The sequence below is a fragment of the Engystomops pustulosus genome, chromosome 4, assembly GCF_040894005.1.
Source record: "Engystomops pustulosus chromosome 4, aEngPut4.maternal, whole genome shotgun sequence".
Taxonomy (NCBI): Eukaryota; Metazoa; Chordata; class Amphibia; order Anura; family Leptodactylidae; genus Engystomops; species Engystomops pustulosus.
This window is the reverse complement of record NC_092414.1, coordinates 68,967,032-68,981,265: the sequence shown is the minus strand read 5'-3', so window position 1 is coordinate 68,981,265 and position 14,234 is coordinate 68,967,032.

Genomic DNA, 14,234 nt, shown 5'->3' with positions numbered 1-14,234 from the left:
CATAGCTGATGCTAGGTCCTTCAGGATACTTAGTTAAAGTGTTCTTAAATCAGGCTTGTAAATGGATGTAGACCGCAGAACACGCTAAATTTCTTAATAGTGTCTAATTTACACAGTTTACACAGATTACTTCTGTATAGTTCTGAGTACTGTGGAGGAGATTTAGCATTAGTGTCTGAGAGCAAAACTGTTCTAGTTGCTCATACATTGGTTGCCGTGAACGACCATGGCTCTCAGACACTTGTGATATATCTGCCATTATGAGTACCGTTTCTCCAATAATATCCATCCACTCTGATAATTTATAGATCAATGGTATCAATGGTTTGGTCATTTGGACATTTACCACCTGGATTTATAGGGAAGAGCATAGAGAAGCCTCTATAGGGAAGAGAAAACCCTTTATGATCTTTCCAATGACATGATAAAGGTCATGAACAATTTCTTGTACACAATTTATTTTAGTGAAAGGTATACTACTGATCAGATGACCCCGGTGTATTCAGATTCAGGAACCCCCAAGAGATCATTTGTCGTGGCTAGGTAGAAGATGCTGCTGGCCATATGTATACAGGAAAAATGTTATATTATAATAATCTTTATTTATATAGCGCCATAAAATTCTGCAGCACATTACAAATCATAGGGGACATGTACAAATATAATATTACATTATAGAGTACATTACATGACAGAACCTAAAACGAATGGACAACCATGTATGAGCCACAAGCCTTGCCTTAGCAAGAACCATTTTTTGAGATCCCTGTTAAAAATGTCCATACTCACTAACAATACATATAGAAAGACATAGTGGAGTTCACAATATTTTATTGACTTCTTTTACCATAGCCCTTTTACTAGAAATTACATTTTTAAAGTGACTTTAGTGCCTTCTAACTGGCTACCCATACATGGAGCAAACATTTAATATCTAGTGTAACTTAAAGGAAACCTACCATTTCAAATGGTAGGTGTAAGCTGTAAACACCGAGCACCAGCTCAGGGTGAGCTGGTGCCGGTGCTTAGTTTCGTTAGTGTTAAAACCGCGGTATCGCGGTTTTAACTCTTTTTAAACTTTATAGCAGAAGCTGCTTCGGCGCTGCGCGCGACCGTGCGCGCGCAACGCCTGCGGCACGCAGCGCCGAAGCAGTTTCTGCTATAAAGTTTAAAAAGTGTTAAAACCGCGATAACGCGTTTTACAACACTAACGAAACTAAGCACCGGCACCAGCTCACCCTGAGCTGGTGCTCAGTGTTTACAGCTTACACCTACCATTTGAAATGGTAGGTTTCCTTTAACATGAAATCAGGCTTTTTCTGCATATACTTGAAAAGCTATAGCGCTCCTTGCACTGACATATACTATTAGTAAATGTATGTACAGTATGCACTAGGTAGCTATAAAAAGATTAACAAATATTTAGAAATGGATAATGTCATGAACAAGAAAGGACCATAAAACATGAGAAATCAATTTTTTTAATGGCCATGACTGTGGTTACTGTTATATTAGGTTAGTGTTGTTTTTATCATATAATATATTACCAGTATGCTATGGTTTGCTGTACTTGATAAGTAATGTATGGAATAGGTTAATGTAAGGGAGTCACATCTATTGGCAGAAGCTCTGAGCAAAAAATGAATTGGGGGAAGCTTACAAGGTTTTTAAACTAAAAATCAGGTGTACATGTGTTATTGACAAGTTATATTCCTCACTAGACATTAAAAAGTGTGTACAAAAAATAAAAATAAAATATTCCAAATTAATTGGCTGCATGCAACTATTTTTGCAGCTTGTAAGTTTTTTTTACATATCTACAGGATGCACCATACATGATATAGTGCAATGTTGGGATAAATTTGTCACACTTTCTTCCTGTCTAGTCTAGTTTTATCCTGTCTAAATTTAATACAGTATTCATAAATTTCTTCTAGGAGACACACTTTGCCTGTATATTTAGCCCCATAACTCCCCTGGCCTTCTCAGACAAGCAGGTATTCAGATCTCAGTCATAAAAGGATGATATAGGAATACTTCTTTAGTGGACCTTCCAAAAGTTTTATAAAATATTGTTCTAAAGGAATATCATTTGCAGACTAGTGGACAATTTCAAACATGGTGAGGACAATTTCAAGGTGAGGACAGTTCTGTCGGGCAGATAAATTGTAGCTTGTTTGAAAGTAAATAAAACAAAAGGAAGGATATGCACTTTAATATGGTTTTCCCACGAACTAAAGTCAGGCCCTATCCGCAACAGATCGCGAAAATGAGGGTCCGTCGGACCCCTTGTCGCCTCGTCAGACTAATCAACCAGACGGCCGCACATGACCGTTCTTCTCCATTAATATCTATGGATCTGACCGAAATTGCCAAACGCTGCACTTGGCGATCTCTATCAGCTCAATAGAGATTAATGGAGCCGAACAGTCATGCATTGGTGTCTGCACCATTAGTGGATAGGGCCTAACTTAGTGGGAATAGTCCTTTAAGAAGACACTAAGTAACTAACAGGAAGTCTACCACATATTTTACTTCTGCAAAGCACTAGCACTGCTTTGTGGGGTTTAAAAAGTGGAATACTGGCATTCTTTTATGAAAGATATTAGCTGGCTATTTAAAAAAAAAAAAGACTTTAATGTTTATGTAAATTAGCCTGAAGGGCTCCTGGGGGAATTACTGGAACCACACCCTGCTCAGGCTACAAGCAGGACTTCTAATCCGCCCACTGCCTCATCTGGCCTCCCCTTCCCTATAATGTCAGCTGGCCTTGAAGCAGCCAGCAGGAAAGGGGTGGGGATTGAGAAAGTGGGTTAGAAGCACTCTGGGGGGCAGCCTGGAGGCCTTTAGTTTAATTTACATAAACATTAAAGTCTTTTTCTTTTTTTTTTAAAGGAACACCTGGCTTTTATCTTTCAAAAAAAAAATTCCAGCATTCAGCTTTTTTACCTCTTCTTAGCACTAGTGTTGCTTTGTAGAGGTTAAATTAAATGATGTGGTAGATTTACTTCAAACTTGGTCTGCTGTATGTGTAACCAAAAGAAGTCACCGATTCCAATATCAGGGTCTGAGGTGGAGGTTGTTACTTGGTTGTGAATAACAAGTTCTTTATTAATTATTTTAACAATTTTACCCCTCTCTAGCATTATGGTTTACAATAAAGCCTGATTCTGGTTATTCTTTTCTGTAATTTTACTATTTTAATACAGGCAGTCCTCAGGTTATGAACAAGATATGTTCTTTAGGTTTGTATTTAAGTTGAATTTGTATATAAGTTGGAACTGGTATATTATATAATTGTAACTCCAGACAAAGTTTTTTTCATCCCGGTGACCATTGGATTTTCAAAATGTTGTGCTGTCTTGGGAACAAGGATTATCAATAAAACTTCAGTACAGATACCTTACAGCCGATCATTGCAGCCTTGGACTAAAGTAAAGCATCCAGAGAGTTTCACCAGTGTTCACAGTGGGCAGAGAGGTCTGTCTGTAACCAGGGTCATCTGTCCTTAAGTCGGGGACCTCCTGTATTGGTAAAAAAAGGTTTAAATAATAATAATCTTTATTTATATAGCCCCATTTTTGCAGAGCTTTAAAGAATCCGAGGAACATATACAAATAAAATAAGACATTAAAGAGTCATATGAAACAATAGGAGTGAGGGCTTGCAAGAGCTTACAGTCTATGAGCATGAAAGAGTGACACAACAAGTATAAGGACTTTATAATGGTCCAGCCATTTTTATAAGGGAATGGAATAAAAATTATTTAATAAATAAAAGTGCAGCTGCTTGAACCAGCCATCAACCGCCATGTTATATATAAACTCAGTGGGACTGCAGGAGAAGCATTTCCCGGATAACAGACAGGGGGAGTATTCACAATTGGTTAATAAAGAGTTAAAGTTGCAAGCAGTTAGCAAGTGTGATAGGCCTGCCTAAATAAATGGGTTTTAAGAGCATGTTTAAAGCTTTGGGAGTATTTGTGTGATAGACCTCTGTAGGGCATTCCAGGGAATTGGTGCAGCTCTGGAGAAGTCCTGGAGACGTGAGTTGGAGGTTTGAATTAAGGAAGAGAATAATCTAATATCAATGGTGGATTGAAGATCAAATTTTGGATGATAGGGTGGGCAACCAGTGCAATGATTGGCACAGACTGGGGGAATCCTTGTAGTGTTTGGTTTAAAAGACGAGTCTGGCTGCTGCATTGTGAGTGGATTGTAGAGGAGAGAGTTTAAGAGAGATTAAGTGGAAGACCGATTAGTAGGGAGTTGCAGTAGTCTAGACGGGAGTGAATCAGAGCCACAATTAGTGTTTAAGAGGTTTCAATTGTAATAAAGGGGTGGATTCTGGATATGTTTTTAAGGTGCAAAAGAAAGGTCGGAGTCCAGCACAACCCCAAGACAGTGGGACTGCTTCCTATGGGTTATGATGATATCAGACAGAAATAGAGAGATCAATGTTAGGTCGGTTAGTAGAGGGTGAAAAGACAATAAGTTCCTTTTTGGCGGGATTACGTTTCAAGAAGAGAGAGGGCATGAGTTTAGAGACGGCAGTCACTGGTGTTCTGCAGTAAGACAGGAGTGATATTACGTTCAGACTTATATAGCTGGGTATCATCAGCATAGAGATGATACCAGAAACCAAATCTGCTGATGGTTAGTCTGATGAGGGCAGTATAGTGGGAAAAGACAAGAGGAGCTAGAACTGAGCCCTGAGGAACCCTGACAGTGAGAGGAAGATGAGAAGAGAAAGTTCCAGAGAAGGAGACACTAAAGGTGCGGTCAGAGAGATAGGAAGAGGAGTAAGAGAGTGCAATGTCCTTCAGGCCAATGGAGAAAAGCATCCTGAGGAGGAGCTGGTGGTCCACAGTATCAAACGCTGCCGAGGGATCCAGAAGAACGAGAGGAGAGAATAGTGCCGTTTGGATTTAGCAGTGATGCGATCATTGCTGACTTTAGAAAGAGTAGTTTCAATGAAATGTATAGAGCTCAAACCAGATTGTAAGGGGTCAGGGAATGATTTAGCTGAGAGAAAACAGGTTAATTGAGAATAGGTCTGGGGTTCCAGGAGTTTGGAGATGAAAGGGAGATAAGAGACTGGTCAGTAGTTAGCAGCACTAGATGGGTGCAGGGAAGGTTTCTTTAATAATGGTGTTGCTAAAATCTATATATATCTGGCACCTGCCACAATGTAAAATTTGATATGGTGCAGGACATTTTAGTCTATAAAATATACATGTAATGGTCTATATCAGTTTACTTAAATGTGACTAATTCTTCAAAGATTAGATTCCAGGTATTACAATACCAATAAACAGAGATGATTCATTTTTACAGCTCATTTGGCTACAGAACCTGTGAATGATAAGGCAGCAAAAGGGGTAAGGAGGATCTGTGGTGCCGTACTACGGGTTAAATTAAGTTCTCATTAGTCATTGTAGTAAACACTACAATGTCTGTTTTCCTTGAAAAGCCACAAGCAAGGACAACAATAGAACATGTGAACATGTACTCACCCCACCAGTTTTACTGCGTTAGGTAAGACAAGTGGTCACAAACAGGCCATGTATACTAACCATTACTGTAGAAGCTTTAGGCTATATTCACACTGCCGTTGCCCGCTCGTACCGTACCGTAGCGGGCAACGGCAGTGTACGGGGAGAGGAGGAGGAGGTGAGCGCAGCTCACCCCCGCCCCTCTCCATAGCAACCTATGGCGCACGGCCCCGTATTACGGGAAAAGATAGGACAGGTCCTATCTTTTTCCCGGGTACGGAACGGTACGGTGCCGCACGTGTGCTGCACCGTACCGCTCCCGTAGGGTGGCGTGCGCCCATAGGAGTGTATGGGGGACGTATATCGGCCGTATATACGTCGGCCGTATATACGTCCTCCATACGTTCGTGTGAATGTAGCCTTACTCTTAACTTGTACATTCCTAGTAGGGGGAAATAAGATATTTTTGGGTTCCCATGTAATAGAAGTGTAAATTATATGCTCAGGAGCAACGGACCAATATACTGACTCTTTTTACTATTCGTCACAACTACTGTGCGACAAGGCAGAATTATTAACACTTCACAGGCTGGAACTACACCCGCACTGGAGTATATTTCAGCCATAACCTGCATTTGGTTTTTAGTACCTGACATGTTTTATTCTCTACATAGGCGCACCCACTTTTCTAAAAAAAAAAATCTGTACCAGATTTCTGCCTATATCACCACCCGAAAAATGTTTTTGTTTTTTTTATTCTTGAGCCCCAGTTTTTACGATGTACACTGTATATGTCTCAAAAATGTTTTTCCCAACAGTTGGTATTTCTTGGTGTTACACTAAGCATTGAGAGAGCAGTAGTAAATATGCCCAATTATGTTCCTGTAAAAACCTACCTACAATACTTGATAGTAGTTTATCTGCTGGAATATGTTTTGTTTGTTACCCGTTACCAGGAACCCTATTTGCAATATTTGTTCCCCTAGACCACATTGACCACATGCATAATAACAGAATCAGACATACTTTGACACAGCTACTAACTTCAATCCTCATATTTTGGCTTTGAGCCACAGTGGAATGAGGATGAAATGCACAATAACAAATCTGATGTGGAAATTCACATTGGCTTTAAGGCTGGTACAGTCTGCTTAAATCTAGGTGTGATTTGTGGCAATGTGTCACTAACATTTTCAATATATTCTTCATGCGCCTGTACTACAACTCACGTGTAGTTAACACCAACTTAGTTAAAACCTCAACATAAAATCATATTTATTGAGTCATCTTAAGACCACATTCATTTCCATTTATTTATTTTGTCATCACACAAAATGTGAAGGCTCCAAGACATAGAAGCCGAAACGTAGCTTGGCACAAGTTGGAATAAATTAGTATGTTTGCTTTACTTTTCAATGTCGGTTTGCTATTTCGGACTATAAAACTCTTCTTACTATAGGACACCCCACAGATTTGGGCTTCCAAAAAAAGGAAAAATATATTTTACATCAATTAAAATATCCCTGTTGGTCGCACTAAAGCACAGCACACACAGACATACATACATTTACACAGACAGCTCTGCATCATCCATAGTTACAGAGACAGCTCTGCATCATCCATAGTTACACACTCAGCACTGCATCATCCATCCACATAAACACCCAGATCAGCTATACACACTCAGCGCACACACACACACACATCACCAAATCTCCATTACAGCGGTCAGGAGGGTCTGGCAGTGCTGGATCCTCCTGACCTCCGGTCTATAAGACGCAGCCACTGTTTAGCAAGATTTTTTCTTGCTAAAAAGTGCGTCTTATAGTCCAGAAAATATGGTATATATATATACTGTATATATATATATTCAACATGAAATATATCTGTCTTTATGAAGATACCTGCATACTCTGCATGAACGGTTCCGGTTCTGAGAAAAGTATGGTACAATGGACTAGAGCAGCTGACTCTGCTTTTTGGCTTCAATATCAAAGCTTGTAAGTGTAACAGGTTTGACTCACTAGACCCTATCATGGGTCAGCATAACCTTCTCATACAATAAAGCCTGCAATCACCTCTTTGTATAGCTGTTACTCACAAACCTATTAAGGACGTTATTCAGAATAATTTCTCATGTCCAGTGAAAATAGGAGAAAGAAACAATAGAGGTTAAAAATATAACCTGTAACATAAGATCACACAAAATTTTAGTGTATTTAGTATCTATCCTGTGGATGCGTTATATATGTACTTCATCATATAACCCCTTTATAATCTATATTCTTTAAATGACTGCTATAGCTGTCAAGTTGGCAATTAGACCAGCAATCTTTTATCCATTTACTAAAAGGGGGTTGTCCAAAAGTGAAAATTAATGGTAATGGTTATTTACTGGTTATCAGTAGGTGTCTAACTAATTGTCGGGTCTCTGCTAATCTGCTGACATAAGAAGAGGGCACTGATCCAGAAGCACACATTGGATCAGATTTATCAAGCTGTCTAAAAGTAAGAATGTTGTCAGTTGCCCATGGCAAACAATCACAGCTCCCCTTTAAAATATTCATGAGCACTGGTAAAATGAAAGCTGAGATGTAATTGGTTGCCATGGGCACCTAAGAACATTCTTACTTTTAGACAGCTTAATAAATCTGCCCCATTGTCATATAATCATTGTCATTGTCATATAATGGACACTATTGCAGCCTATTGTCCATCAGTCTGAATGGGAGCTAAGCTAAAGTAGTGCAGCAGTTCCACTACATGCTATCAGTTGTTGTAGTGGATAGCACACAGCCTCATGTATTTCTATGTGTTCACACACGGCTGTGATGTCCATGGCTCAGTGTATAAGAAGACTGCCTAAGCTGCAAAACTCAAAGCAGGTTCTATTGCTGCCCAAGTCCAGTACAGGAAGTCTTCTTTACTGTCATTGGTGCACATCTGGGCACATTTATCAAGAACAGTGCAAACTGCACCTGTGAAGTGTGCAGGGAGCGGCAGATTCAGGAATTGTGGCACATATTCTTTATGAATCTGGCACCCCCTGTAATGCTTCGACAGTTTTGGTGCACATAAAAGAACAAAGTCCAACAGAAAACTGGCGCAGGGGCTTTAGTAAATGTGCCCCATCGTGTCTTACCGTGAGCAATTCAAGCAGTCCAAATACTGATGAAAACACTGACCACAATTCTGGCATATTAACTGGCCTCAACTCTATACTGATAGTTAAAAACTCCACTGGGCATCTTGATCTTATTAGAATGTTGTTTAACTCTTTCTATTTCAGGCTGATCAACCTAGAAGAGGATGACATGTTTCTGCCCGCTGATCAATTCATGGTATTTGTAATATGTCATTCTGTGGGTTGCAATGTCATGCATTTCTTAAAACTTTTGACAAATGGAGGGTATTAATTTTCGCAAGAAATATTGTTCTATTTTAGCAGATAGAAACTCTATGAGGATGGTAACCTATGCTTACTAAAAGTGAACACTGATATACAGTACATTGACATAATAATAAAAATTGCTTTCATTCTAAAGATAATTTAATAGTTTTTTTAAATAGGGGGAAATATACAAAAAAATATTTTTGGTTATTTTAATCAAGGAATCAGGGTACTGTGTCTTATATACACAGATCATGCCCCAGTATGATCAACCAATACTGCTCAGGTATGGTGACAATCAGGGATGGGACATGATGATCTTGGGGATTCAAAACTTGAGCTAAGTCCTTCAATCCTTCTAATTCTTACTATGTTAAGGGTTCACTGGACAGGCTACAATGATAACCAGTAAGCAACCACTAAAAGCAGACCTTAATATAATATTCAAGTAATAATTACATACTAATATTCTATTTTAATAATATGTATCTGAAATATAGTGAATTTAGAAGACCAAATGGAGAGTTGCTCAAGACGTAACCATAGACCAAGCAGTAGACACATAGATCTTGTTACATCTCTTCTTGGATGTCAAACTTACACATGACCCACTGATCCTTGACAACAGCTGACAAAACATAAGTAAATGAATACTATTGTTTTTGAAAGCTTTCATTTAATGGTATTTCTGGTAAGTGGCTTGCAATAGTTTGGTTATTTATACACTTACAGGACATGTTCTAGTAAAGCTGGAATTTAGGTATTGGTTAAAGTTTAATGACCGTTGCATAGCATCACAAGTTGTTAGTATTCTTCCAGTAAAATATGTGTGTGAAATTTCTACCCAGTAGTCTATCCTAAATATTCAGCATATTAGTTTCCTTCCTGTTACTTACCTGCATGTTGTTAAGACCTTCAAATAAGACAGGTGATTCTGAGATTCACGAAATATTAAAAGGTCAAACACTTGTTAATTATATGGCCATGATAAGATATTGCTCTTAAGCTAATGTAAACTACCAGTGATATAGTTTTTAATGTATAGTAATGATATCACCCCTCCCCTGGATTTGAAGCTGGCAATAACTGAGGAGCCCAAGTAGGCCATATGGCTTCTTGAGTCACTGGTTGGAACACTGCAGTAGATTACCACTGTTAAAGGACACCCATCCATCCATTGCCGCAAGTGTGATACAGCATTAGTTTCAATGCTGTATCAGGAGATGTTGTCGGACAGGAGCGGCTGCCTCTGCACAACCTCATCTGAGAAGGCGGAGCTACTGCGCATACGCAGTACTCCAGGATATCAGATGAGTGCACACAGCTGCGGCAGGCTGCACACTGAAGACAGGAGTGTAGGAGGGATCGAAAGAGGCTACTGGGGCGTGGAGTAGTCATAGCCCCCGCTACACGGCGTGGCTACTCCACGCCTCAGTAGCCTCTTGAGAAAATTTGCATAAAAGTTTCTGAGGATCCGGGGCACAAAAAGTTTTAATAAAAGAAGGATAAGACTAGAATACATTACAGGAACGTGCCACTGGATCTACCTTAGTAGATGGCATAGTGGTGCCTTTAAAGACATAGTCAGAAAATGGATTTGTATCTGCTGATCACATTTCACACTATATTTTTCTCTGCCTATTGCTCTGGTTCTAAAACTCACAAACCATAATCTTGGTTCTAGCTGTTATAGATCCCAAGATAAGGGTGTCACTCTTCAGCCTCTAAAAGTGATTCTTCTCAACTCATTTATCTTAAAGTGTCACTTTAAGATAACTGTTCTCTGATTTGTATGGGCACTTATTAGTCAATATTTATCTGATGTGTATGGGCACCTTAGAAACATGCTTGGGAGAGCTTCCTTATTTATAGATCTAATACTTAAGCATTTTGACAAGTTGATATTATAAAACATATTTATCACATGCTTTGTATGAATCAAGCTAAATGGTAGCACATGATTGTCAAGGACCAGTGGATGAGAATGTTCTGTACATTCTGTTACTTTTAAACAGTGTCTTTAGGCATTTTTGTAGTTAACCTTAGACCTCTAAAATGGCAGATAAAGGAAATACCAAGTCATATTTCATTTCACCTAATACAAGCTTTCTTAACTACTTCTTTGATCTTCAGCAGTCTAATCCCTACGTCATATATGACATGATGTTTCTCAGCTTCCGCATTTTTTTACGATATGTATACTGGGGACATTCTGGAGAGCAAATTAAAAAGCATTACTGAAGCAATAAAAGGCCTACACTAAATATAAATATACAGTAAATGTAAATTGATACCTTTTTTATCATACAACTATTTTATTTGAATGAATATCTTTCAGGATATATTCCAAATTAATCAATCCCCTGATACTCTTTATGATTTTATTGTGGCAGATGGGGTAGTAATTTAGTTACTTTTTAGTTGTATACTGTGTCTAACATTGAGATCCTTATCTTTATATTAATCAGTATGGCCTATGAGTAATTTGGGCGTCTTCCTACATACTTTTTCCTATAGCATTAACATGGCCTTTTTATCATAATTCTGAGATTTATCTTTGTATGTTTATTGCTCCCGTTGATAACCATTTATCATATGTTATCATATAGAGGTTTGATGAAACAGCAGGAAAAATAGACTTTTTTTTGCATTTAAAGGACATTACCATCAGATTTACTCTCTTAATTTTAGCCGGATCCCGCCCGGCGATGGTGATGTTACCGCTGTCTGCAGATCAGTGGGCGAAATCAAGCTAAAATGGGGGCATACATATGTTATCAGACGGTGGGAGCCAAGAGGCACTCTGGTGATATAATCGGAGCGGCTCTGGCATATTTCCATATTTTTGAAAAGTGTTTTTTTTTTTTTTAAAGTATCAGACCATTCAATTACATAAGAAAAACAGGACAATTGACTTTGCAAAAGTGCGAGCAGGTAAGTATATCTGATGGTAGATGAACTTTAATGCACATGTGGAGTACATTGAGGTGGTATTGGGATCTCAGATTGTTGAGAAAATATTGTGGGACATTTATCAAAGTGTCTGACAGCAAAACTGTTCTGGTTGCTTATCGAAACCAATCAGAGCTCAGCTTTCATTATTCCACAGCAGTTCATAAAATGGAAACTGAGCTTTGATTAGTTGGCATGAGCATCTAGAAGAGTTTTGTTCCCAGACAGGTTTGCCCACTGTCTTTATCTTTATTCATATGAGGCTCTTGGTGCATTGGCTCGAAGCCGTTCCTTCTTCTACACCAGTGGTTCTCAACCTGTGGGTCGGGACCCCAGCGGGGGTCGAACGACCAAAACCGTGGGTCGCCTAACGTCATCGGAGCTGCAATTTTACTGTGTTTTTACTGCGAGTTGCATGGTTTGGGGTCACCACAGCATGAGGAACTGTATTGGGGGGTCACAGCATTAGAAAGGTTGAGAACCACTGTTCTACACCTTTTTGTCTGCACTGCCTATACAACCTAGCACTTCCCTTTACATAATTGATATTCCCATACAAAAAGAGACAAAGTGATGAACCAAGAATTTCAACTGCATAAAAATACCTCAAAAACAGAATTTTCACAAAAATGAAAGATCACTGTTAAATAAGAAACATATGTCTTTGGAGTTGGTATTTTAGGAGCTTTTATACTCCCCTTGAATATAGCACACTACGTTCCTCATATACACTAGAATTGCCAGTTTTATGAAATATGTTTTTGGATAAACTTAACTGGACAGACTACAAATGCTCTATATGTTCCCTGAGAACTTGGCATGAAATATATTATATTATACTTGATGCTCCCAATAGCTTACATCTGCTGCATTGTCCAAATGTTAGCTCATGACCTTTTGTCCTCACACATGACTTTGATTAGTAAGTCATTATCTGCACAGTAATATATGAGGTGGATTTGCTCTACACAAAAGGTTCCTATTTAAACAGGACCTGTCACCCAGAAAATGACCCCCACCAAATGTGCCCCCCCATAATCCTCTTCCCAGCCCCTTTCTCCCCAGCCAGTTTTTAAAAAAATTTATGTGTATTAAATTGATTTAAACCGATCCGACCTCTTACTAACTAAGAGGTCGGATTCTTGTATCTTGTGTCTGGGGGGTCGGCCTTATTCATAAGGGTGCCGGTCGACACACCCCCAGCACGCCCCCATCAGACCTTTTTAGAGCTAATCCTCATGTCCCCGCTATCTTTTTAAAATCTTTAATACCCTAATATGTAAATTTCTAAAGTGGCTATTGGGGCGTAGAGTAGCCAGACATGAAGCTACACTTCGCGGCTACTCCACGTCCCAGTAGCATCTTTTCTCCTCCTACCCTGACATCTTTGGCGTGCAGCTCCTCGTAGCTGAGTGCCCTTGTCCAAGAAGCTGGCTTTCTGCACATGTGCAGAACGGCTGACCCATGGCTGCGTGGCCACTACTCCGAAGCGTGCTTCTCGGACGAGTAGCCACGACCTGTAGCCTCCTGTCCCGCTACTCCACGCCCGAGTAGCCGCTTTAGAAAGTTTACATATTAGGGTATTAAAGATTTTTAAAAGATAGCGGGGACATGAGGATTAGCTCTAAAAAGGGCTATCATCACGTCCCACACATCCACCTACCATCCGTTCTACCTTTATAGGTAGAATTGTGGTGGTAGGTTCCCTTTAAAGTGCAATCTGCTTGAACTGAGGAGGATGAGGCTGCAGTGTTTCCTCACTAGGGATGAGCAGACCCGAACACTGAGGGTTCAGGTACATGAACCGAACGGATCCGCTCATCCCTTACAAGAGACAACAATTTATTTTTTTATTTTTTAAAGATGTGCTTCATTTTTGTGACCTGTTAAGTAATCCATTGCTTTCTCTTATTATGCATACGGGTTTAGTGAAGCTACACTGATATTTAATAGAATTACTTATAAATCAATCTATTCCAGCGGTTCTCAACCTGTGGGTCGCGACCCCGGTGGGTGTCAGACGACCAAAACACAGGGGTCGCCTAAAGCCATCGGAGCCACGATTTTATTGCATTTTTTGGCACAAATACAATATTCTTGTACATAGTTTGGGGTCACCGCAACATGAGGAACTGTATTGCGGGGTCACAGCATTAGAAAGGTTGAGAACCACTGATCGATTCACATATAGAGTTGTAAGTAAAAGTGAACTTTATGTAGATTTTTGCATCCATTAACATGAGTGTTATTAAAGTCACAGTTAGGCCCATGCCAGTGTGGCCATACAGGGTCCGCAATAATTACATAACATCTGCCCTTTATAATTTCACCCACAAATAATAATAATAATAATAATAATAATCTTTATTTATATAGCGCCATCAAATTCCGTAGCGC